Source organism: Elgaria multicarinata, chromosome 7 (genome assembly GCF_023053635.1).
Source record: "Elgaria multicarinata webbii isolate HBS135686 ecotype San Diego chromosome 7, rElgMul1.1.pri, whole genome shotgun sequence".
Lineage (NCBI taxonomy): Eukaryota > Metazoa > Chordata > Lepidosauria > Squamata > Anguidae > Elgaria > Elgaria multicarinata.
The window spans coordinates 108,005,122-108,028,729 of NC_086177.1; the positions used below are offsets into that span (position 1 = coordinate 108,005,122).

Here is a 23,608-nt window from a genome sequence, read left to right on the forward strand (position 1 = left end):
GATGTGTTGTATTACAATTCCCATCATACCCCAATCAGCATGGTGGGGTGCTGGAAAGCCATAGACCACGCTTCTCCAATCTGGCATCCTCCAGATGTGTTGTATTACAGTTCCCATCATACCCCAATCAGCATGGTGGGGTGCTGGGGATTATGCTAATTGTAATCTAACACATCTGGAGGGTGCCAGGTTGGGGAAGGTTGCCAATACTGTCAGTGGATCAGTGGTATCATTTGGGATAGGCTATCTTCCTTTCATTTAATTCCATTGCCAATTCTTATAGATTAACTTTTAAATATTAGGGCACAATTCAGTCTAAACTGAGCAATTTTAAATATGTTAAAGAGGTAAACACTTGCTGTAATCTCATAGAATCATAGAATAGTAGAGTTGGAAGGGGCCTATAAGGCCATTGAGTCCAACCCCCTGCTCAGTGCAGAAAACTCTCCCATTGAAATCAGCCAGATTCAAATACTTAGATTTTCCTGGATTCTACCTTTTTTTAAATGTATTTATTTGGGGCATGATCCAGCAATACTCAGTCCCACTGATTTCAATGAAATGGTTAAGCAAATGTTTCAGTATCTTCTGCTGAAATCAACTATTTTAGGTGCTTAATTTGATTGGGAACCTCCAAACAGGGGTGTTGTCTATGATTTTAATCTCCGTAATGCCTTATTTATTGCAAGAGCTGCACAAACAATAGCTAATAATAAGTGAAATGACATTGGCTGGGCTATGGCCAACTATTATAACCTCACCTAATCTTTAAAAATGGAAAAAGACAAACACCTGGGTGAGGTTCCAATTATAATAATTGAGATACAGTTGGTTAAAACATAAAACTGATACAATATTAAAATAACAATTGGACGTGTTAAAAAAACATCTGGGTAGGCCTATCCAGAAGAGATCAGTCTTTATGGCTTTCCTAAACTCAGTAAGCCTATTTAGTTGGCGAATCTCTCCCAGCAGGCCATTCCACAGTCGGGGAGCAGCAGAAGAGAAGGTCCTCAGGGTAACAGTTGTCAATCTAGTTTTAGCTGGCTGAAGTAGATTCTTCCCAGAGGACCTGAGTGTGCAGGGCGGATTGTATGGGAGAAGGCGATCCCACAGGTAACCTGGACCCAAACCATGTAGGGCTTTAAAGGTAATAACCAACACTTTGTACTTCACCCAGAAACTAATTGGCAGTCAGTGGAGTGATTTTAAAGTTGGGACACATGGCCACCCAATAAGTATGACAAAAGTCATCTAGAGGTGCTTGAGTGGAGCTGCATGGGGTTATACTGGGGAAGGGGCGTAAATGCAACCCTCACCCCCAGGGCCAGCCATAGGCATTTTGCTGCCTGAGGAGAAGAACAAGATGGGGGCATTCAGCCCAGTCCACATACAGAACTTGATTGTCCTCCACTACACCTGAAGCAGCAGGCTTGTTGAGGAGACGCTATTTTATTTTGTGTGGCATATACACACTTCTGTCTTCCAACAGAGGGAAACAGCTGGAGAGGTGATGAGGAACAGCTGGGAGGCTGCCACTGCTGTTTGCCCACCCCCAGCATCTGCCACCTGAAGCACTGGCCTCACTCTGCCTAATGTAGGCTTGGCCCTGACCACCCACCACCCACATCCTTCACCACCCCAATTTGGCAGTTTTACATCAGACCTTTACACATTCAGTTCAAAGGTGTAATGAGGGGTTCTGAGTCAATATGATTGGCTGAACATTAGAAGGGTTTCCAATTTTTGGGAAGCTTCTAAGCACATGTGATCGATTGATTGATTGAGTGAGTGATTTGACTTCTACTTTGCCTCACTACAAAGAACAATGGAACTCAAGGTGCTGAATGGAATCACAGAATAGCAGAGTTGGAAGGGGCCTATAAGGCCATCGAGTCCAACCCCCTGCTCAATGCAGGAATCCACCCTAAAGCATCCCTGACAGATTGTTGTCCAGCTGCCTCTTGAAGGCCTCTAGTGTGGGAGAGCCCACAACCTCCCGAGGTAACTGCTTCCATTGCCGTACTGCTCTAACAGTCAGGAAGTTTTTCCTGATGTCCAGCCGGAATTTGGCTTCCTTTAACTTGAGCCCGTTGTTCCGTGTCCTGCACTCTGGGAGGATCAAGAAGAGATCCTGGCCCTCCTCTGTGTGACAACCTTTCCAGTATTTGAAGAGTGCTATCATGTCTCCTCTCAGTCTTCTCTTCTTCAGGCTAAACACTCAGAAGCGCTCATCAGATCTTCTACGTGAGGTCAGAAGTGGCAATGGGGGTGTTGGGCAGAGCCGGCCCTACCATAAGGCAGAGTGAGGCCAGTGTTTCAGGTAGCAAATGCCTGCCCCCTCCCCTCCCCATATTATGTCCGCATACATTCACCTGGGTGCCTGAATGGGACTAGTATACACGTCTTTTTAAACACTGCTTTAAGTAGTAACTGCATGTTTGACAATCATTTAATTGAGTATCAGCATTTATGTGATATCAAAGCAGTGGTTTATGCGTAGTCTCTAGTATATCAAAGCCTGCGGGAAATGGGTAATTTCTGTGTTGAAAGTGGAAGTGGAAATTGGGGAGGGGGGGAGCTTCAAGGAGAATCCTAGCAAAGTGCCATGAGGGAATGAACAGCCACAGAAGCTCATTAACAGCTTGATTAGAAGGATAGGAACTAATCATGCCTGCTCTTAAAACAAATAGCAAGGCAAAAGGCTGTACTAAACAGGCACTAATTGGGAACAAAGAATTATGACAATCCTGATAAGAGATCCCCTCAAGGAAGCAAGAATAAGGTTCACTTACCCAAAGTGTTTTATTAAACAGAGTTTGTTATTAAGTACTGCACATCTAATGGAGAAGCAACGGCCATCTGCTAAACTGCGGAGTATTCAAACAACCGTAGCTCATCCTGCATTCAAGGCATAATGGCCTGGGTGCTCTAGTCCAGAGGTCTTCTCACTTTGGGGAACCCTTTCTTAATTGAAGAAGGGGAATTCTGGGAGATATCCTAGGTCAGGTGAAGGCAACCTGATGGTGCCCTCCAGATGCTTTGGCTGCAGCTCTCAGAACATCGAGCCAGCATGACCAATTGCCAGGAATTATGGGAGTTGTCATCTAAAACATCCGAAGGGCACAAAGTTGTCTACTTCTGTCCTCAAGTTATCTTAAAGTACCTCAGGGACTGCCTCCCTCCTCCTGCGTAGACATGCTCAGGCATAAAAATCTGCCTCAGAGGGTCTTCTTCAGATCCCACAACTAGGAGATAAAGAATGGCTTTAGTACTATAAGGCAGTGAGCGAAAGGGTCCCAATCCAGCCGGCCTGGGCTTCCCAGATGGCTACTCCCATTCCTCCGACCAGTGGAAGTTTCACAGATTTTGTGGAGTTTTCCTCTCATTCTAAATGGTTGAAATGCCTCTCCCAAGGCAAAGTTGCTGACAGCGCTTGAAGCTAAAATACGCTGGCATTTTGGGAACTTTTTGGGCCCTCAGCTTCACCCACTATTGGCATGCAGCCCCCCAAATCTTCTCCAAAATGGAATTTGGACCTCTGGTTGAAAGAGGTTCAATACCCCATCTATTACGTAATAGCAATCAGGTTGTTAAAAATACAGAGAGTTGTTACTAACACTTAAATGTATTTTAGGCTTGCTGTTGTTCCCCACCTTGATCCAATCAGAGAGGCGAGTAAGAAATTATTTATTTATTTGTTTATTTATTACATTTTTATGCCTCCCAATAGCCGAAGCTCTCTGGGCGGTTCACAAAAATTATACAGATTTACTTATAAAGCTATTCCATTGACTTCAGAATATTTGATGTTTATTGTTATTTGCTTCTTTTATTATTGCCATTCAGAGTTGGGCTAGCGCAACCCTGGCTGGGATGTCTGCGGTCAACGCACGCTGAACCCACCCATACCTATAGAAATGGAGATTTTATAGTAATAGTATATCGCCCATGTTGCCATGGGCACTAGTAGTCCGAGGGTGAAACATGCTGCAAACTACAGTTCTGGGTAGCGGTCAGCAATAAGACATTCCTACCCATTGGGAAGCCTGAGAGGAGTTGGACTTCTTAAGTCTCCGTACCAGCAGATGTTGTGGGTGATGCACTCTCAACTCCATACAAGAAGTCACAGAAGTCTAATAGCTTCATCACACCAGGGTTATACTGTGCAATCACTGCAAATTGCGTGCAAAGGACTCCAAAGTTTTCCAGTTTATAATCTGCTTTGAACATGAAGTACTCCCATGCATCCTGCTTTAATTGTGCTATAAAGCCAAAAGACCGGCCCTATTTTGCTTCTAGTTTTGGAGCGAATCATTTGTTGTTTTCCGAGCGGCAGGAGGATTTGATATGTTTAAAGAAAAATTATAACAAATGCTTACATCTGCGTAAGTTTTAAAGATAAAGACATCAAAATTGGCACAGTAATAGATATTAAGGAGAGTTTTAAGCATACCAAATTTGAATCAGATTGGGTCATCCATTGATTTTTTTTAATGATTTTTTTACATTTCCCCCCTTAAACCCATTTCCTGGTATGCAAAGGATCTTCGGAGTGCTGACACCCGGGGTGTGATTTAGCTAGGAACAACCAAAAAAAAAAAAATGCTAACAGCTTAGCGCTGTAGGAGATAATTCGAGGGAAACAGGTACATGGGATGAAGCTAATAGAATAGTAGAGTTGGAAGGGGCCTAAAAGGCCATTGAGTCCAACCTCCTGCATAATGCAGAAATCTACCTTCAAGCATCCCTGACAGATGGTTGTCCAGCTGCCTCTTGAAGGCCTCTAGTGTGGGAGAGCCCACAACCTCCCTAGGTCACTGGTTGGATTGGTCCACCTTATTCTGTCCTTGCTCCATGCACCTTCAGAGTCCAGCCTAGATCAGAACTAGGAGGAGGAGGAGGCACCTTTGTGGTGGGTTCTGCTTACCAACCTGTGGACTTGCCTCCAGAGAGTTGTTAGCACGTGTCCCTGTTGCCGGTATATCTGAGAGCACTTTCAGACATGCAACCTTCACACTTGAAGGGATCTTATTTTATTCATTTTCTTTGTGTATTTATTTTTATTATTATTATTATTGCATTTTTATACTGCCCAACAGCCAAGGCACTCTGGGCAATTACAATTTTAAAAATGAAAAGGTCTTCCAGTGACATCTCAAAGACCTACCTCTTGAGTGGTGCAAGCCATCAAATTGGTTTATGACACAATGAAGTTGAACTCTCTCCTCCAGTTCATGCGCTCTTGACCTGAGTGATGGCTATGCCGGTAGCGTTTGTTCTCCCTGAACTATGCCAGATGATGACGTTGTCAAATCCATCAACATTTATTAGGCACTAGCTGTTATACCCAGTGTTCCTCAGCCCCCCAAAGACATATGTCTGTGAGGTAATCATTATTATTATTATTATTATTATTATTATTATTATTATTATTTATTTATATAGCACCATCAATGTACATGGTGCTGTACAGAGTAAAACAGTAAATAGCAAGACCCTGCCGCATAGGCTTACAATCTAATAAAATCATAGTAAAACAATAAGGAGGGGAAGAGAATGCAAACAGGCACAGGGTAGGGTAAGCAGGCACAGGGTAGGGTAAAACTAACAATATTCCAAGGCATTTCCACGCCTTGGAACAAACTGTGTTCCAAGGCGTGGAAATGAACAAGGTATGTCAAGTCCGAAGTCTCACGCTGCACTCCGCCCCCCAAGCCTCTCCGCGGCAGGTCAGCCACCCCGAGGTGTGCTACCCAATGACCCGAAATGGGGAAACATCTTAAAGTAGTAGGCCATGCTAGGTCTGTGAGTTAACTTTTAAATGAATTGAATTCATATCTTTTTTTTACCCCCCCCCACTCTTACAACAACCCTGCAAAGTAGGCCAGTGCTAGACCTGTGATGTAACTTTGAAATAAATTAAATACATTCATTTCTTTCTTTCTTTCTCTCTCTCTCTCTCTCTCTCCCCCGACACACAAAGCAGAGTGATGTACGTGATACAAAGCCATCAATCCCCCCTCACCTGGCACGACCGCCATTTCTTCAGATTTGATCTTTTGACCTCTTACCCTCCTATTTTCAATTTCCTTTGAACCCAGAATTTTCAGCACCATTACAAACCTATCTCCTTCTGGACGCCAAGCAAGTCCTCTGTGCAGACTTGCTAGGTTGGGCTTGGAGGCGGGGGGCGGGCACAGTGTTGCGATGGCCCGTCCCTCTCTGCCCACCAACTAGATTGAGTTTACAGGTGGAAATTTCTCCCTGTAGAAATATACACCAAAAGAATTGCTTATGAGTAACCGCTGTGCTCAAAAAACATCTTCAGACGTTACACACAGGAGTTCTCCTTCCCTGCTTGCCTGTAAACCTACACCTACACACACATACACACACACACACACACAACCCATCCTAAGAGAAACAGAAAAACTCAAAGCCAGCACCCTTCTATATATGCCACGTCAACTCCAATCATTCAGAAGTCATTCCTCTCCTCAGATCTCCTGCTATTTAACATGCAACAAAACCCGCCTCGTTTGCATATTTCCTCTTTTATATTCCAGGCCCAGGACTCATTATCCCACATTTATCCACGCCCAGCTCCATTTGTCATTTTTTTGCCCAATTACCTAAATGAACTAAGGCCTTCTTGGCGTCCAAGTGCAGCTCTAGAGCCATCTATGAAAGAAATGGAAATCAGGGTGGGGGGAGGAGGGGAGGACACACTTGCATTTCCTGCCTGGTTTTATTCTTTTGCCTATTATGGTTCCATGTCATTCTCTGCTGTCTTCATCTCGACAGAAGGTAATAGGTTTGTCAGCATGAACGTGAGTTTATGAACTGCCTCTGCGCTGTGCATAACAAAGCAGGCCGATTTTCCTCCTTAGCTGGACCTGCAATGAACGGTGCTGGAAACTAAGTCGGTGGTTATGTTGATGTCAGTCAGGCACCATAATTATGCAAATCTCCTGCGTGTACCGAGCTGGCAGGAGAGAGAAAGGAGAAGGAGTGATATTTCTTTAGGAACGAAGGCATTCAGGATCCAAGTTGGGTCTAAATCAGCGGTTCCCAAAGTGGGCGGTACTGCCCCCTTGGGGGCGATGGGATTGCATAGGGGGGCGCTAAGAGGCAAGGGGGTGGCAGGGGGCACTAAGAGGCAGAGGGGCAGCAGGGGGGCACTCGAGGTGGTCTTTTCCGTACCAGGAGTTTTGGTTACAGAAGGACATTTCTGATCGCTATCCTGCACTATGGAGAGTGGTTCAGAAGCTCCTGGTTGCATTTCCAACATCATATTTGGTGGAATGTGTTTTTAGTGTGGCCTGCCTACTTCTCTCCAAGCAAAGAAATCGACTCCAGATTACTAAACGTGATTTAAGACTCATGTGAAGTGACTTTAAACCAGACATTGAGAAACTGGTATCACTTCATCAAGCCCAGCCATCACATTAAGAATTTACAGAATAGTGAGGTCCTCTACCCTAGTTACTAAATGTGATATCTAATATTCTTGCTAAATGACTATCAGATTTTGAGAAGATGATATCACTGGATCAAGTTCACCAATTATGTTTAATTGAATAAACTAAAAAAATGAAATTGGATTTTGAATATTCAATTAATTGTTACTGTTTTGAATTTTATTGTTATTATCTTCCTTAGTGGGTCATTGAAAACCGCTATTCTGAATTTTTATAGGGTAGGGTAGGGGGCACTGGGCATGAGCTTGTGGAACCAAGGGGGCTGTTACCTGAAAAAGTTTGGGAACCACTGGTCTAAATGGACTGCCATTTAGTCCTACATTCTGTATCCAACTTGGTCAATGAGATGCTTTCTGGAAAGCAGTGGAAGCCGGTGGCTCCGATGTCAGTGGGGCGGTGAATCAGCTCTGGGTTTCAGTTAGAACTCTAAAGGAGCTTTCCAAGGGGGTGATTCACTGCCACACTATCATTGGAGCCACAGCCACCACTGCTGGGAAGCCCACAAGTAGGACAAGGAATTGAGGCCCTTCCTGCCTATCCCCCCCTCCAGCATCTGGTATTCAAAGATACACTGCCTCGGCTCATTGAGCTGTCCTGCCTGTTAGCCATTTGGTTTACATTTCCTAAGTTTCCACCCTCCCTTTTTATCCAACCAGGGTGTACAAGGTGGCTGACAGCCATCAAATTTCCCATACGAGCCCCATAAATCAGCTGCTGCCAACAGAACCAAAACAGACCTTTGGTGATGGACATGGGTCTGGAGCCCTGGTCACTGCCAAACAGCAGTGTAGTGGTGGTGATGGGAAAGGATACAGAGAAGTGGCAAGCATGGGAGAGGGCACTTAACCCCTCCAGTCCCCGCCACTTTCCCCCACAGAACCTTCTCCCTCAAGCTGCTTTCTCCTATCATGCGGTGAATGTCCTCTGCAGAGGTTCCACGTGAGAATTTTAGTGGGGTCATTTGTGCTTACATACGTGATTCACTTGTCCACACTCCAACTGGCGATCCAGATAAAGCCATGCAAAGAGTGCCGTGCTCGATTCCCCCTGGTCTTTCATAACCCTTCCCTGTTAAAAGGACTCACTTGGCTTTTGGGCACTCAGGAGGCAGGCAGTACTAGAAAACCCCAAAGGAGGAAGTCCTGCTTAAGTCTTCTGGGGGACTTTTCAGAAAGTGCAATCAGCCAGAGAGGCCCAAAATCACAGCTAAATGGAACCAACACACACACACACACACACACACACACACACACACCTTGGCCACCTTGTTACAGTAAGGTAAGTCCTCAAGCCCTGCACACTGATCATTTTCTCTCAAATTCTCATCCTTTCCCTCCGTTTTCAGATGTGCTGTACTAGATGGACCTTCTATCTGATCCAGCATGGCTCTTCTTACATTCTTACGTTCTTCTGCCAGTGATTGAACCTGGAACCTCTGCAGGCAAAGTAGTGGCAATCCCACACAGCTATAGACCTTCTTCCCCCCCCTCCAAAAAAAGGAGGTGCTAAAGTAAGTATTTTACCTATTTGCAAAGACTCTCCAACTTGTCCTTGTGCCTAATCCATTTTGACTCCAACATACTCTTTGTCAGAGGCATCTAAAAGCAATTCAGAGAGTGTAATACAAACAATGCATCATAACATTTAATACATTGTGATTATGTAGCGACACATCATGCAATTTAAAAACATGTTTTGTAAAAAAAAGAAAGAAAGAAAGTGCCCAGGGAACCAGAGAGTAAACATATGCATTGAAGAATATTCTTCAAAAGGAACTTAAAACCCCACTGTTGTTTGAATGTTCACAGTTATGGGATTAACAATGAGCGTGCCAGCTCCATTATTTCATAATCAACTCACGCTTTCCTTTGTTATCAAAAGGCATTATGCAGATCACTACTACTTATTCTAAAAAAGTGGAGAAGAAAGCATTTTAATTACCTATAAGGATTATTGTAAAGTAACAAGGGTTCAGAGTGCTTACTTGGAGTGTATAATTAGTTTGACATCTAAGGCAACATATATTTCCAATGAGCTTCCTTATCAAAGGGTCAACTTGCAAATTTATTTGAAAGCAGATCCCTATTTTTTCTGAGGCTGCAGTCCTATACATCGCTATCTGGGAGTAAGACCCACTGAATTCTGAGGTTAACATCTGAATATACATGTATGGGATTGCATTGCACTTTTAGGCTGCAGTTCTTTACTCTCTTACCCAGGAGTAACCACCACTGAACTCAGTGGAACTTACTTCTGAGTGAGCATGCATTGGGTTGCACTGTTAGCCTTCTAAGGCAGATGCAGAAAGAATAGCTCTAGAGTAGGAGAGGGCAGGAGGCAGGGCTGGATATCCCAATAGGTATCTAGGAGATTTGCAATAGATCAGCAAGGAGTTCATAGAATCATAGAATAGCAGAGTTGGAAGGGGCCTACAAGGCCATCGAGTCCAACCCCCTGCTCAATGCAGGAATCCACCCTAAAGCATCCCTGACAGATGGTTGTCCAGCTGTCTCTTGAAGGCCTCTAGGGTGGGAGAGCCAACAACCTCCCTAGGTAACTGGTTCCATTGTCATACTGCTCTAACAGTCAGGAAGTTTTTCCTGATGCCCAGCTGGAAATTATAAGTCCTTGTGGTTTGTGGTTAGAGTGTTGGACTGGGACGCTAGAGATCCAGATTCTAGTCTCCACTCAGCTATGAAGCTCACTGATTTTGGGCCATTCAATGACCCTCACCCTAACCTACCTCACTTGGTTGTTGTGATGATCAAATGTAATCTTCCTTGGATCCCTTGCAAGAGGGGGGGGGGAAAGGCAGGATATCAATGTAATAATAATAAAATAAAATAAATAGAAATTGTTTAACAATAGCAGCAAGAAATGATTCCCCGTCCCTTAAATTATACTGCTGAATTGAAGAAAGTTTGGGGTAACTGGGAGTGGATTTGTATTGTGGAAGGACTGAGTCAGCGTCAGATGAGGGGGGGGTGGCTTGGTGATTTATTTATGTATTTATTTAGTGCATGTTTATCTTGTTCCTCGGCCAAAGAAAACCCTCCTGCAGCAGCTGCCATACGATCATTAAAACAAGATAGTCCCAGCCTGCAATCTCACAGTCTAAGAAGCACACAACACAGTCTCACAGTATGAAAAGACACAACACAAAAGAAAAAAGGGCTGTGGAGGGAATTGGGGTGGGGGTGGGGAGAGGCCTCCCTCCCATCTTCCTCTACTGACAGTTGGTAGTGATGAATGATGGTTACTAGTCAGACAGAGCCCAACTGGGTCGTTTGATCCTGCAAGGCTCAAAAGTTGCAGCCCCTTCACAAAAGCAGCAGTCCAAGAAACGGATAATGGAGATGAGTGGAAGAGAGGAGGCAAAGAGCATTCCTGAGCAGGCAGGGGAGTGTCTCCCCAACATGTTAGATTTCTGAAAGACAAAAAAAAAGGCATATATCTCACAGGTTGGCAGGGGGGTGCTGAGAGCTGCAGCAGACTGGCGAAGGCTGTGAAATGTATTTCCTCTGAAGTAAGCCCGATTGATTTTGATGAAGTTAAATTTCAAGCAATTCTGTTTAGGGTTTTAATTTAGCCTTGTTTTAATTTTCCAGTTTGTGATACCATTGCAATGTGTATGTGAAAGGGGTCGCTCCTTTAAGTAACCACAGGGGTACAGCAATGGGGCAGGGTGAACTGGGCATGAGTGGCTTAAAAGGTTGTCAAATATTTAAAAGGTTGTCACACAGAGGAGGGCCAGGATCTTTTCTCGATCCTCCCAGAGTGCAGGACACAGAATAACGGGCTCAAGTTACAGGAAGCCAGATTCCAGCTGGACATCAGGAAAAACTTCCTGACTGTTAGAGCAGTACTGCAATGGAAGTAGTTACCTAGGGAGGTTGTGGGCTCTCCCACCCTAGAGGCCTTCAAGAGGCAGCGGGACAAACATCTGTCGGGGATGCTTTAGGGTGGATTCCTGCATTGAGCAGGGGGTTGGACTTGATGGCCTTTAGGCCCCTTCCAACTTTGCTATTCTATGATTCTATGACTACTTGGTGAGTTGGGGTGCCTCCCCTTCCCTTCTGGTGCCACCAACAAGTCTCCAGCCACCTACAGAATGGGTATTGGCCTGTAAGCCAGCTGAGAAACGGAAAACAATGTGACGAAGCAAAATACAGTTTACTGATTTTGATATAATACTGGAAGATGGTCTCACCTTGAAAAACTTAATAAAGAGAGATTGCGTGAGCTTTCCACTGCCTGTTGGCGAGTACTAAGACCGACGTTTTTGAAGAAGATACTTCGAAACAAGGAATAACATGAACCTTGTTGACTAAATTTGGTCTTAATATACTGTTGATGTGATTAGATGAAAGTGTTTGATGTCTATGGGTCGGATTTTCATGCAATGACTGTTTAAATCTGGTTTGAAATGATTGTTAAGTACAATTGAATGCTATTGACATGTAATGAAATGCTACACTGATGTGATAGTTGATTGTTGTAGACTTGTACTAGTATTGGATTGTAAGTAGTTATTCTAGTATAAATAAGTGTGCATAATTTTTGAATGACGATTTAATTCATTGGGTTTATTTTGTTTCTATGGTGGTCGCCTTTTGGGTTCCTTTTGTTCACATTTTCACCACCACTGCCTCCCTTACTATAGCTGCCCCAGAAGGCCAGGGTGTAGGGTGCCTGTGTTGCCAAGAAGCAACTCTTTTTAGGATTCTGAATACAATGAGCATACTAATCGGTGAAGGCTAAAGTTTTTATTAAAGGAGAATATATTAACAGACCAGAGGAAAGCAAAACACTGCAATGCAATGATTGCAACCAGCAACTACAAAGCAAGATCATAAGCTTTTGTGCCCTACAGTTGCCAGAGACCACATCAAAATATGGCAATGGACCCCAATAAGGGCCTGGAACACAGTACCTTTCTGGATCGAGATACCCCCCCCCGCCCCCAGGAGTGTCTCACAGATTCATATATACTATTATTCTCACCTTGAGTTCTTGCCAAAGGTTTATCTACTAGCCCCTCAAATTGTTCCATCTCTAACAGATAATTGGCCCAGGAAAAAAGAAGCATAACTAGCTACTAAAAGGAACAAGCACAAGTGGAAGTCTAGGCATGAGAAGGAGCAATTTGTTATGCACCACCAACTCCCCAAAATAACAATTGTCTGGAGAGATGGAGACAAAAGTGGTTGCGCCTAGGTATACTGTTTCAGGCCATGGGTTCAGATTATGCTCTGTGACATAGCCTCGGTTGCGGGGTTCTGCTATGGTCTATTCTTTAGCGGAGGGGTTCAGGTTAGGTCAGAGAAGCAAGACAGGAAGAGATCAGCACCATGGAAAGCTCTGTGAGTGGGGCTGGAAATCAGATAGGGTTGTCTGCATGTTGCTCCAACAAGGAGCAGATCAAGACTGAACCTTAAGTAGGAAGTTGCCTGTGGTGTTTTTTTGGGGGGGAGAATGCTTGGCTCCATGTCTAAACTGATTAAGGCTTTGTCTCTGAAACAGACCTAGCCTGTCTTAGCAGCCTCAATGATGGGGCAGTGGCCATCACATAGATGTACTTTCATGGCTGGAGTCCTCAGTATTTAAAGATGGCAAAGCAAATGCCTCTGGACACTTGGGATCCTTCTGGGGAACTAGGTCCTAGGCAGGGAGAAGCCTTGTGATGTCTTTCTGTGAACAAATTCTCTTCTTGGTCTATGACACTAAGTGGGTTTGGACTTTTTAGCATTTGATATTTTCAATTCATTTTACGTCGGTTCCTTTTAAACCCCTGTTACCCACTTCTAGCCACTGGGATTCAGTGGGTTGTTTAATCTAAATGCAAGGTGAGTTGCTTGCCCAGCCTCTCCTAATCTTAAACTATGCCTCCCCCCTGCCCCCTCTGTCTCTAAAAACATTACATTTGTTTTGGTGAGAAACGCTTGCCCACGGACAAGAGGTTAATCATAAGATATCAAAGCAAGTTGTGATTGCATAGCTTGGATTAAACGAAGATTTGCTGGAACACAGTAATTTGCGCCTGTAATTGCACTCTCAAGTTTATAGCCATATCTGACAGCTTGTGCTCCGCTTTGTTCTCCACCTTTGAAATGTTGTTGTGACGACGTAACTGGCAAAGAATAATGTGTTTCGGGGGAAAGTGTAAACGAAACCATCACAAATTCCCAGGGTGAAGAGAGTATGCAATTTAGAGCTGCCATCACCCGAACCTCCGTTTGTAACCAGGGGGGCTGGAAATATAAGAGATGCTATCATAGTCTTGTCGTTCCTTGAAGGCCAACTTTCCCTAGCTAGGCTGGTTTTCAAATTGGGCTTCAGGGAACCTTGGGGGTAGCAGATGAGCTTCCCCTAAAGGCTTGCCCTCCATTCTGTGGGGAGAGTTGTCCCATTCCCAAGCAACACAGGAGCTGTTGGGCCTGGAGTCCCCGGCTTACAAGTGAGCTTCAGGGGAAAGATAGCAATGGAGGAAGGTGGTGGATAGTTGGTGAAAGCAGCCAAGGTAGTCAAGGCAAGGGACAAGGACCTGGCCCAGCCCAGGTTGCCCCAGTGCCAGCCAGGCAGCTCCTGAACTGAGCTCACACCCCACCATTCCTGCTACATCCATGGAGGCCCCAATCCTGGAAGTACTTAACCATTGGGAAAAAGGCACAATACAAATAAAGATGATGATGACTTCAGCAGCAAAGTTTGGTGAAGGATGGTCTTGTACTGCCAGAGAAGAGCTCCACCTCCTATTGATGGCTTCAGTGTGGGTTACCACCATTTTTGTTCTTCAGGATCCAGGAGTGTGGCAGATCTTTTTAGAAAAGAGGAAAGGGCTCAGGGGAGTAAGGTCAAGGAGGGTTGTTCCAAATCCCCCAATGTAGCACAGTGTCCTTTAAAGCAGCTGCTCCAGAGTATCCACAAGGGAGCACTGACTCCTCAACCAGGTGCCCTCCAGGTGTGTAGGGCCTCCATCATTTCCAACCAGCATGTCCATTAGCCATGTCGGTTGGGAATAGGGGGACTTCTAGTCCAACACATCTGGAGAGTGCTGGGTTGGCAGAAACTGTATTAGGGTCTATGGCAGGTGGTCCCTTCTGACTTCAGGGAGCTGGAAAGTCTTGAGAAAAAATCGCTCTTGGATCAGATGGGACAACCATGAGGTCTAATAGCCAGTATGTTGCAGTGGTGAGAATGCTGGACTCAGGAGATCTGGATTCTGGTTCACCTTGGCCATGAAGCTCACTTACCATGAAGCTCACTAACTTACTTCACAGGGTTGTCGTGAGGATAAAATGGGGCAGAGGAAGAGGATTGTGTATATGCCATCTCTGGCTCCTTGGAGGAAAACAGGATAGATATGTAACAAAATTGTAAAAAGTAGTCAGAGAGCAACTTGCTTGAAAAGACTGTGCAACCTAGAAACAGGTCCCCAGCCTCTGCAGCAATGCACATACATACAGGGCTTCCTCAGACATGCAGGAGGCGTACAGCAGACCTTTCAATGGGGAAAGGTAGACCATTCGAGAACCACTTCCTTAATCCATAGGCTTCTGCCACAATCATCAAGTCAACTCATTTCCCAAATTTCTTGAATTGTGCTCGAAGGGTCTTTCAGCCACATGCATATTGTCAGTGCAAATGATCAAACAACCTCAAGTCAGACAAATGAAACCAACAAAGGTATGTGGCTCTTTGATGATGCACACTTCCCCCATGTTCTTTCATATGGAAAATGTCTGCCTTAATGCCTGGAATTTTCCACTTGGGAAGAGAGAGAGAGAGAGAGAGAGAGATTTTCTTCAAGCTTTTCTTTTCCACTGTCTGATTTCATCACTGCAGCTGGTAGAATGGTGTCAGGCACTATGGTCAGTCCCTAGACAAGGCTTCCCCAACCTGACCCCATCTGGACATGTTGGACTATGACTCCCAGAATCCCCTTGCATGGCTGGTCAGCAGGCAGTTTTTCCTGGGACACTAGCAGAGCAGGTGAGAATCCTCCTGATCCTGGAGTCAGATGAACCATGGGAGCCCTTGTTCGTAGGTCTGCTCTGCTCAGTTTGAACAGCTCAGTAAGGTTAAAGGGCTGTTGTCCTTTGGAAGTGACCTCATCTTGAGTTAGACCATTGGTCAATCTAGCCTTGCACTGTCTACTCTGACCAGTAGCAGGTCTTCAAGGACTCCAGTTGAGATCCTTTTAACTTGATGTTCTTAGGTACCTGAACCTGCAACCTTCTGCACTCACCCAGTACTGGTACCAGGTTTTGAGGGCCATGGGCAAGGCATCTTCAGTGGCCCCCACCCTCAGTGACTCTACTTTCTCAACTGTCATTGTCACCGGCTCCTGTTGCTCCATATCCTCTGACTCCAGTAGGGGTGGCTTGGATGATTTGTGCAAATTGTGGCTGAAATTTGTGTAATTTGCACAAATTGTGATTGTGATTTGCACAAATTTAAAAACATGGAAAATCCGCTCATTGGCCCACTTCATTGCAGACTGAGTTCAGCCAATTAGTGGGAAATGGACTGCCATCTGGGGGTGGGGGTGAGCCAATTAAAGCTTGTCAAGCTCCACCCCCCACCCCCACCCCAAATGGATTCCTTTGACATCCATAGTGGGGGGGGGGTACCCGCAACTGTGTGCAGGGCCTTCAGCCCCCACCTCTGACAGCCATGGCCCTGAAGATTGTGGGAGTTAACAAACATGACTTTACCACATTTCAAATTCAGAGCCAGTTATAAATAGCGCCCACGCAGTGCTATACAATGGTGTTTTCTTCAGTCTATTTTCATCCCATTAAAGTCACTGAGCTCACTTATTGGCAATTACAGTATTTCCCCCTTTCCAGCGTAAAAGCCTGGGGAGGGTGGAAATCAATAACAGAGGATACATAAAAACCGGTCTTCTTGCTCTGAAAATACAGGGGATGCCAGTTTCTTTTAAAAAGAAAAAACTGTGTAAGGCTTTTAATACTTAAAGACAGATGTGAACACCTCACAGATGGGCTTAAGGCTTCCATTGTAATGGACAAGAAGAAGTGTTTAACTTTGGCTGGGAAAATGTAGCCTTCCCCAAACTTCAGCTCCCATCAGCCCCAGACAATATGGCCAATAGTCAAGAATCCTGAGAATTGTAGTCCAAAATGTCTACAATGTAGTCCAAAATGTCTCCAACAACTTGGGGAGGACCCCAAGTTGAAGGAGGCAGATGTAGATCATTCAGAGATGGCACAAAGTCACAAGAGTTCCAACACATGTGTGTCTTTCTCACCCCTTCCTAAACTTCCCCTTCTGTTTCATTGGAGGGACCCCCATTTGCATGTGCAAAGAAATGCATGTGGGATAAAGTCTCTCCACATGCCTGAGTTTGATGCACACATCTGGGTGCACATGGAACTATAGACTGAGAAGGGAGTAGAAGCACATGACAGTGTGCTGTAATGGATAAAGTCAACTCTGACCATGATCCCAGATAAGTGGATATTTTAACTATGCTGGTGTACATTCTATGAGTTTATTTTTTTATTACATTTCTATCCTGCCTTTATTCCTCTTGCAAGGAACCCAGAGAGGGTTACATGGGTCCTCCTTCTCTCCATGTTATCCTCACAACACCCCTGTGAGGCAGGTAAGGCTGAGAGTCAGTGACTGGCCGAAATCACCCAGTGAATTTCAGGGTTATTATGGTTGTTTTATTGATTCCTCTGCTGTTTATTGCTTTGCATTATGTTGCATTTTATTCTTTTATATATTTGAATTACATTTTATATTTTTAACAGCTTTATGGCATTTTAAGTGGGGGAGAATGAATTCCTGAGGTCAGATGATGCACACCTCCAAGAGGGGGCCTCTCTCTCTCTACCCAGCATACATTGCATCCCGGGGCCATGCAGTGTATGATGGGCATAGAAGGCATCCCAGAGACCGTAGGACTCCAGCCAAAGAGATACAAGCAGGATAAATCAACCAAAGCTACTTCCAAAACAGTCATAAAGCCTGAATGCCATTTGATCTCTCTGCTCCCACACACAAGACACACATCGTTGGCTCATTTGCCCATAACCAGGTGTCTGTTTTGAAACAGCACTGCAAGAAAATCAAAAGTTTGTGTTTGTTCTTTGGGTTGTTGTTTATCTTTTTTACCCTGTTTTAATAATTTAAGGGCTCTTCTAACAACAACCCCGACAAAGGTATTTATCACAGCACACGCCAAGCCTTGAGGCACCAACACTGAAGAAGCCCATTAGACGTCATGCATCTGGAAAACTGACACCAACCAGCTTGGTTTTAGCTGCATTTGTACTTTTAAACTTCTGAATAAAACATTTCTATTTTTTAATGTTGACCATAGAAGAAGAAGAAGAAGAAGAAGAAGAAGAAGAAGAAGAAGAAGAAGAAGAAGAAGAAGAAGAAGAAGAAGACTTGCTTAAGTAAAGCTGGCTAGAATGCTAATTATTTCTTCTTCTTCTTCTTCTTCTTCTTCTTCTTCTTCTTCTTCTTCTTCTTCTTCTTCTTCTTCTTCTTCTTCTAAAAGAATAGTAAGAATTGTCCTCTCAGCCCATAGCAACCAAGGCAATTGGTGCTTTTACTGGCAGTTCCGTCTCTCAGCACCCCAGTGCTGACATCATAAGAACATAAGAAGAGTCCTGCGGGATCAGACCAAGGGTCCATCTAGTCCAGCACTCAGTTTACACAGTGGCCAACCAGCTGTCGACCAGGGACTAACAAAGCAGGACATGGTACAACAGCACCCTCCCACCCATATTCCCCAGCAACTGGTGCACACAGGCTTACTGCCTCGGATACTGGAGGTAGCACACAACCATCAGGGCTAGTAGCCATTGATAGCCTTCTCCTTCATCAGGATAGAGAAGAAACAGCAGAAGGAAAGAGAACCAGTTCTGCTGAAATCTGAATGTTTGAGAATTCTGTTTAATTATAAGCCCTGATCACCTTGTATAAGGTAAATTGAAATATTAATTGTGTACAATAGCATTTCAAAGGGGGTGGGGAATCTTTTTTTTTTTTTTTTTTTTTTTTGTATTGATATTTGCATTAATTATATTATTGCAGGGCTAATACTCTGAACTGTTTTGTTGCTCCTTGGAATTTTGCCCCGGAACATAAAGGTTGAAAAGGTCTACAAAAAGGACTCCCAGAGTACTCAGCACACCACGCAGGATTGAGCCGCAAGCAAGAAATCCATGTTTGTTATTGTTGTTGTTGCACAAAGGACAGATTGTGGCATATTTCTGTGTTTGAACGTTTACTAAAGACATGTTTTGTTAAAGTTATATGCATATATGTTTTCTTTGCAAGTTTGTTCTAATTAAGCCCCATAGAACCCACACTAGAAGGTTACACTGGCTCCGTCAGTGAACATTTTATTTGACCCTTTAAACCACATTCAGCAGGATCAGGTGGTAGAACTTTGCTGGGAGTCTACCGCTACAGGTAGAGAAAGGACGGATGTCTCTCTCCCGCCCTCTTTCTCTCTGATGCCAGGCATGTTACTATGGCTGCGTGCCAGGTGCAAGCAGCTCTGGGAAAACTGCATTTCCTAGTGCTCCTTGCACCTGATACTCAACCAGAGCAACATGCCAGACAAATGAGAAGAAAACTGGGGAGAGACATCTCTTCCACCGTTATCTTCTCACCACAGCAGCAAAAATAAATATGGGTTTCAGAGGGGGTAGGAGGCATGCAGGAATGGAGGTGGGAAAGGTGTTTTGGAGGCTAAACATGAGAGTTGTACTCCTAATAACATCTTTATATCATCCAGGGATGGAACAGGCTCTGAGCTGAGCTTGGACTAAACAGAAATGTTTTGTGAGCTTCTAGAAAACAGCTTGTTTTTACATACTTGCTGGGGGGCGGGATTTGCCCCATCACTAAAAATCCCTCCCTAGATGTACTGGCCTGTGAGGAGGGACCTGCTAGCTTGGGACAGGGGAACACGGGCTACGTTGGACTCAGGTTCCATTCTGAGACACCAACTTGGGAAGCAAGAGTAACAGCTGGGTGCCAAAGACTGCAGCTATGACTAATATTCTTCAGTTGGTTTTAATTACTCAGAAGCACAGCTGGGAGGAAGGCAGGCTAGCCAAATGTCTTCTTTTACAGAGGACCATCCTCTCTTTGAAGGTGTCCTCCACTTGAAAGTTTATTCTGTTCAATTCCAGCTTAAAGATAAAGAACCAGAACCGTGGTCCATCAACAGCTAGCGCCATGGCAGACAGAAAAGGTAGACACACTGGCCACCTGGTCCCAGTCTTCTGTGCTATGCTGAGAGGTACTATATTTCTATTAAAATTTAGATTTCTAAATTAGCATATGCAAATTTTATCCAGGCCGGTTTCTTCTTTTGCCCTCTCTTTGGGTGATGAGCTTCATCTTTTTTGGCCATTCATAAGTGGCCACCCTACACCCCCTGGAGTGGAGTGGGCACCTCCCTTAGTGCCGGCTCCAGCTTTCTGAAGCCTCTTGGCCAAGACTCCCTCCATGGGTCTCACCATCATTGTCACCAGCTCCTCCTGCTCTTTCTCATGGTTGCTGCCACTTGCTGGCTTAACAAGCAGAGAGGACAAGTGAGCAAGTGGCATCTACTGCCTCTCCGTCTCACCGCCCCCATTGTCTGGGCTAGAGCTAGAGGCAGGTGCAGGGGGCAATGCTGAAGAGGAGGAGCAATTCCCAGGGGCTCTTGTCAGTGGGCCCCTGCTGGGCTGTAGACCTCCAGCAGGTGCCCAAACATGCCTACCCTGGATGTCAGCCCTGATCTCCCAGCAGAGTACCCTTTATTTATAACCTTTCAAAGACTTGAAAGGTTGTCACACAGAGGGCCAGGATCTCTTCCCTATCATCCCAGAGTGCAGGACACGGAAGAATGGGCTCAAGTTACAGGAAGCCAGATTCCTGCTGGACATCAGGAAAAACTTCCTGACTGTTAGAGCAGTATGACAATGGACTCAGTTACCTAGGGAAGGTTGTTGACTTTCCCACACTAGAGGCCTTCAAAAGGCAGCTGGACAGGGGTGCTTTAAGGTGGATTTCTGCATTGAACAGGGGACTTGATGGCCTCATAGGCCCCTTCTAACTCTACTGTTCTATGATTCTATGTGCTCTTTGTCACCAAGCATGCAATGCTCACATCTCAAGGACCACACCATGTAGAAAACTAGCACACCAGGATGCAAGGTTGTCACATAGCCCTCTCCCTAATGTGCCAGTGTTATAAGGGCAGAGAACCTGTTTATTTTTACATGGCAATCAAACATGCAGTTTCCCCTCTTCAGGCTGACATGCCTCCTATAGAGTTGTATGATGTGCCTGTATTGAAAGGTGATCAGGCTTTGTTCACAAGACCCAGTACCAGACGTGGAGGAGGTGGCATGGGAGAAAGTGCATCACCTGTCCCTGATAAAACAATTGCATTGTTGGGATACTGCCCAAGGATATCCTTCTATTGCCTTACCCTCCACCCCTACCCCCAAACCCCATCCCATCAGCTTATTTTTTGCCTACCTTCCTCTTCCCTTCCCTAGGTCAGCCAACCCTAAAGCATTTAATCCATGACTGGGCAGAGGAAAAACACATACAGCAGCATCAGCAGCAAGAACAGATGCACAACCACTGGACACAGCTTTGGTTTCTATGGACCTAGCAAATTGCCCACCCAATGCAGAGCTGATATTATTACTGCGGATGCTCTAGACAGAATGAAGACAGAATGATGCTCTTTTTACACAAGACAGCCCTCTATTTGAAGAGCTGTTGAGTCCAAGTCCAGTTTAAAGATAAAGAACCCTCAGTAGGAAGAACTAAAGGGCTTTGAAGTTGCTCGTCAACAGCACCTCGAGACCAGATTGAGCAAGACACATAGGTCCCCTGGTCACAACATATCGCACTATGGTGAGATGTACTATATTTCTGTTTAAATTATAATAGCTTCTAAATTTGCAGCTATGCATATACACTAGCACATGCAAATCTTAGGCAAATCAGTGTCCTCTTTGGTTGATTATGGATATTCTACTACTACTGCTACTGCTACTACACTTCTCCTCCTCCTCCTCCTTCTCCTCCTCCTCTTCCTTCTCCTTCTCCTCCTCCCCCTCCTCCCCACCACCCTAGCAGCTGTCTCCTTCCAGCAATGGGCAGAAGCAAGCACCCCTATCTATATTGTCTTCATTCCCGCAGACACGTGTATGCTCTTCTGAGTACACATTTGCTGCACTTCAGCGGCACTAGCAGCGACGGGTTCCTTGCAGTAGTTGATTGCCAAAGCCACAAGGCAAATGGGCTAACTTTACACAGCTGTCTACATGGCTCAAAAGGCCTTGCTTGCGTCCTGGGAAGAGCGCCGAGCAAGTGGTGTGTGTGTGTGTGTGTGTGTGTGTAAGTACATAACGATTTATGGCAGCCACAAGAGCTCCAAGTAACAAGCAATTGAGTAATCTTATTAAGAAGAAACTTAAGGACATGACTAGCTGTCTTTGTTGTCAGGCCTAAAAGCCGTTCGAAGTGCTGAGTCACTTCTCCTCCTCAGGCGCTGCTTGCTAAGCTCCGGTCCAGCTCCTCCAAAAATGTGCCTTTACATGTGAGTGCTTTCAATGCTGGCCTGGATCTCCTGGTCATCTTACCAGTTTGCAGCAAATACTGGGGTCCTGCTGAAAAAGCCCATTCAAACTCCAATGTTTACATCTGCTCCAGATCCATGTTGTGATTGTAGAGCCGATATAACTTCCTCTGTAATTGGAACATTTGTACTAATTTGGAACAACCGTACGCTACGAAGAGAATAAACAGTAAGCCACCAACATTGATTTTTAAAAGCATAAGGTTGTTTTTATCACCTTGTAAAGATGTCCTGGGGGAAAAGTTGTTGTTGTTTTTAAGGGCAGGATATGAATTTTATAACAAATAAACTAGTGTGGTCTAGTGGTTAGAGGGTTGGACTAGGGCTGGGTAGACCCGGGTTCTAGTCCCCATTTGGCCATGAAGATCAATGGGAAACTGATCTACATATACAGATTGAAGATACAAAATGGAAACAAATTTGGATAAATCCCCCCACCCTTCGAACAATATCATCCCGCATGCAGGAGTCAGCCCTCAAGGTTATATTAAGATGGTAAATAACTCCAATACAACTCTCATATGCAATGACTTCTATCTCCCCATTGTGTTGGAGAGGATGCGATGAAAAGGGCTTTTACTTACATATGTGGTGGGAGTGTAAGGCCCTGAAGCAGTTCTTCAATATAATTTCTAAGGCCACTGATCAGATAATCTTGCCAGAACCAAGCCTGTCCCTGCTGTCCCTGCCCAATGCTCTAAACCCCTCCCTTACCCATAAAGAATTGGTATTTATTCTCCTTACGGCAGCTCGTTTAGAAATCGCCAAACATTGGAAGGATCCGAAAGGCCCTACACTCACTGGATGGAAAGGGAAAGTGTGGGATATAGCCTGCTCTGAAAATTAACCTACCACCGCAGAGTTTCGTTGGGCCAACTTAACTATGACCCTTTCAATGAAATATGGTCTCCTTTTCTCGATTATATCAGTGGTACAGATGTGACAACCAACTCTGGTTTAACTAATCTTCCTTTGACCACAGTAAATTGAAGGAAACAAGCTGGGTTCGGCATCTACAGAAATTGTGAGGTCTCTGTTTGTGTCTTTATTAGAAACTCTGTCTGACTTGTATGTTTTTATATATATTTTTAACTTCTTTAACCGCTTTGTTAAATAGAGTTTAATAAATAAAAAATATTTTTTAAAAAAAAGATCAATGGGTGACGTTAGACCAGTCTTTGACTCTCAGCCTAACCTACCTCACAGGGTTAAGCTGACTTGGATTCCTTGGGGTAAAGGTGGACTATAAATGTAAAAATAAATAAATAAATAAATAAATAAATAAATAAATAAATAAATAAATAAAATGTGCTTAGGATTGCTCTGCAATTTATTCAGTGATATCCCCCAGAATAAATACAGCCACACCCGACATTAGCCCTACTTTTAGGCAGAGTGAGACAAATGCCTTAGGCAACAAATACTGGGTGGCAGAGGTGACAGCTATGTAGCTGTTCCTTTCAAGCTTCCCTGGCCAACCCGGTCT

General features: G+C 44.6%; 1 protein-coding gene across 1 annotated transcript in view; it reads right to left on the minus strand.

The window, feature by feature from the left end:
* The window catches only part of LOC134401988 (MAP kinase-interacting serine/threonine-protein kinase 1-like), a 758,389-nt gene that overhangs the window by 666,817 nt on the left and 67,964 nt on the right, over positions 1-23,608 (minus strand). The gene's annotated exons all lie outside the window — the stretch shown is intronic.